The following is a 3,982-nucleotide window of genomic DNA, read 5'->3' on the forward strand; positions in this document are numbered from 1 at the left end:
CGGGTTTTTCATAAGCTTTTCTTTACGTTTAGTTTATAATTTCTCGTGTTCTTCATTTTGATGCTATGCTTGTAATGAACTAAGCATTTTCTTCTAGGGAAATGAAACCTTGTATATATTGATTTTGATTTCCAGATCTGTGATCTATTTGTCGTTCTTTGATTTGGTTTATGTTTTCATGTATTAAATGCTTTCGATTGTTTGGCCAACAGTTGAATTGATTGTAAATGGGAATAAACTCGAGAGAGGATTTCTCGTTTGATTTTAGGAAAACATAGCTCGGTTTGTGGAAACGGAGACGTGATGCACCTCGGGTAGCCCTTAAGGACTTGACCTAAATGCTCTCTTAATATCAGGTTCTGAACAGAGACGTCGGACCTGTGGGTAGACTCTAACTACACTGGAGACGGGAGTTAGGGTACTTTAGTGTCTGGGTTAGCGAACATAGAATTGACATTAGATTCGGATTTGTAGATCTTTATCGATAGTACACTGGTGGATTTTACCGTAGAAGCCATCACACGTCGGAATTCCTCGCTTATACTGACGGACCGTTGTTTTTATTTTTGTTTCCTTTTAGCTTGATTTCATCCCCCATTCTTTCATCCGTCTAGATAAAGTTTAGGATAGTATAATCACGGTACTTGGTAAATTTAGGAACTTAATTCCCTGTGGATCGATATCTGGAATTCACTATTCTAAAACGCGATACTGTACACTTGCGGTTATTTATACGTAGGTTTTACGCGTATCACATTGCGAGCTCCCGTTTATCATTACTTAATTTCTCCTCGCATTAAGAAGATCAAATGACCACCAATTAATTTATTCACTAAAAAATAAATTAGCTTGGCATATTATCTTGAGTCTTGCCTGCTTAACTTATTTGTGTATGTCGGATACGAAATCCACTCGGCCGAGTTTCTGACATAAACAAGACTCATAAGCTACTCAAGGGTCATTATTCAATCCCATATTTCAGAGATGCGAATTCCTTTCGATAATCAATTTCCACCTATTAATTCTCTGTGTCTCTACCCAACGCACTGGGGCTCATTTGACTCAATATGGGAATCTCTCCCATTGTGACATCAAAGTAGAGATCACCAATTAAATGTGTACGTTGATTATCTAGGGATTAAGAGGTTAAGTAATTTCTTGTAAACCTAGAAATAATATAGTTTCATATTTAATCAGTGATGAAACAAATATTTCACTCCGTCCTGTTCAACACATGCCGGATGTGCTAGCACAATAAGTCAAAACGATAACTACAAAAGTTATCCTCTGTTTACCGTGATCCAGACCAATCACTAAAATATTGTGCTACAATCATTTACCAATGGTTAGTCCAATTCCATCTAGATTGTGAACGTTTAATCTTTATATTCAAAACGAACTTTCGAAATGATCTTTTTATACGCCGTAGCACACCATTTCGAATACTATTAGAATAATAGACTTGTACGTTTAATTAATTGATAATTAATAAATATCTAATTAAAAGTACTAGAAACACAAATGCATTGATTCTCATAAATGACTGAAATGAATAAGCTTTATTCAAAATTAAATAGTTCATGTAAATAAAAGCAAGGCTTTCCGTCTACTATCCTAACAATCTCCCACTTAGACTAAAGCCATGCGGCTATACATCTCAACCCTAATCCATCTACGTGTTTACTGAAAGTCTTCACTTGAAGGCTCTTCGTGAATGGATCTGCTAGGTTGTCCTCCGATGCTATCTTTGTAACCACCACGTCTCCTCGACCAACGAAGTCTCGAATAATGTGGTACTTGCGCTCAATGTGCTTTCTCTTCTTGTGAGCTCTAGGTTCCTTCGAATTGGCAACTGCCCCGCTATTATCGCAGTACAGTGTCATAGCCGATCGAGCTGCTGGAACCACTCCCAAGTCCATGAGAAAATTCCTAAGCCATACTGCCTCTTTTACTGCCTCTGAAGCCGCAACGTACTCGGCTTCCATAGTTGAGTCAGCAATACAAGATTGTTTGATACTTCTCCAACTAATAGCTCCTCCTCTCAAAGTAAACACATAGCCCGATGTGGATTTTCTAGAATCCCTATCGGCTTGGAAATCCGAGTCGGTGTATCCTATCGGCATTATGTTCTCGCCTTGGTAAACTAGCATATAATCTCTAGTTCTCCGAACATACTTAAGAATATGCTTTACCGCGGTCCAATGCTCTTCTCCCGGATTAGACTGATATCGGCTCACTATGCCCACGGCATAGCAGATATCCGGTCTATTGCATAGCATAGCGTACATGAGACTTCCTACTGCCGAAGCGTAAGAAATCGTCTTCATTCTTTCTATCTGATCGGATGTCTTAGGACATTGATCCTTAGATAGTGAGATTCCATGCCTGAAAGGTAACGAACCTTTCTTGGATTCTTGCATGCTAAAACGGGCAAGGACTGTGTCGATATAACTTGCCTGTGAGAGCCCTAGCATCTTATTCTTGCGATCTCGCAATAGCTTGATCCCAAGAATATATGCAGCCTCACCCAAGTCTTTCATATCGAATTGACTCAATAGCCATACCCTAACTGATGATAGTACTCCCACATCATTTCCTATGAGGAGTATGTCATCTACGTACAATACTAAAAACACCACTACGTTTCCGTTGCACCTCTTGTACACGCATGGTTAATCCGGACCTTGATCAAAACCAAAAGATTTAACTGCTTGATCAAAACGAATGTTCCGTGATCTCGATGCTTGCTTAAGTCCATGGATGGACTTCTTAAGCTTGCATACCATGTGTTCTTGGCCTTTGGCCACGAAACCATCGGGTTGCATCATATAGATGCGCTCTTAAAGACTTCCATTTAGGAAAGCTATCTTGACGTCCATCTGTCATATTTCATAATGGAAATAGGCGGCAATTGAGAGAAGAATGCGTATAGACTTAAGCACGGCTACTAGCGAAAAAGTTTCATCATAATCGATCCCTTCTTTTTGAGTAAACCCCTTCGCCACTAGTCTTGCTTTAAAGGTTTTCACCTTTCCGTCTGCGCCTCTTTTCCTCTTGTAGATCCACTTGCATCCTATGGGACGAATCCCATCTGCTGGTTCTACAAGTTCACATACATGGTTCGCGTACATGGAATCCATTTCGGATTTCATATCCTTGAGCCAGTGACTAGAATATAAGTCACTAAGTGCTTCATCATAGTTTCTCGATTCGGGTTCCTGTTCTTTCGGGATCTTGTCGTGAGACTCTCCCAAGAACATATATCTTTCGGGTCTAATTGGAACCCTCCCACTACGACGAGGCACTGGTGCTTCGGGTTGATTCTCGGTTTCCCTCCCACTCAAATCGGGTTCCGGGTTGTCAATCGTTACTTGTGTTTGAACTTGGTTCTCAACAACCCCTTCATTTTCTACGTGATCCGGGTTGCTAACCGGTTCTTTCGCATTGGTGTTGATTTAGTTTGTACTTTGGGTGCATTACTGTCCATCGATTGGGCTGCTTCTAGTTCCTCTATTCTTACATGACTCCTACTCTTATGGTTACTTATATAGTCCTCTTCAAGGAATCTTGCATTTGTGGAAACCACAACTCGTATTCTTTAAGGATCATAGAAGTACCATCCTTTTGTTTCTTTTATATAGCCTATGAACAAACACACATCAGTTCTCGAACCTAACTTATCTGCATCTACCTTTAGCAAATGCGCTGGGCAACCGCATACTCGAATGTGGCTAACGTTTGGCTTTCTGCCAAAACATAACTCGTGTGGGGTTTTGGGTACTGACTTCGATGGGACTCGGTTGAGTAGATGTGTTGCAGTTTGCAAGGCAGATCCCCAAAAAGAAACAGGTAAGGTTGAGTAGCTCATCATAGATCTAACCATTTCTAAAAGAGTTCTATTTCTTCTTTCTGCAACTCCATTCTGTTGTGGTGTACCTGGCACTGTCAACTGGGTTATAATCCCTTGATCAACCAAGTACTG

At 40.3% G+C, this 3,982-nt stretch overlaps 1 pseudogene; it reads right to left on the reverse strand.

The window, feature by feature from the left end:
- Positions 1-1,582: 1,582 nt before the first annotated feature.
- Positions 1,583-2,342, reverse strand: LOC148767917 (secreted RxLR effector protein 161 pseudogene; annotated as a pseudogene).
- Between the last annotated feature and the right edge of the window lie 1,640 nt (positions 2,343-3,982).

The sequence above is a fragment of the Erythranthe guttata genome, chromosome 9 (assembly GCF_056151865.1).
Source record: "Erythranthe guttata isolate IM_541 chromosome 9, IM_541, whole genome shotgun sequence".
NCBI lineage: Eukaryota > Viridiplantae > Streptophyta > Magnoliopsida > Lamiales > Phrymaceae > Erythranthe > Erythranthe guttata.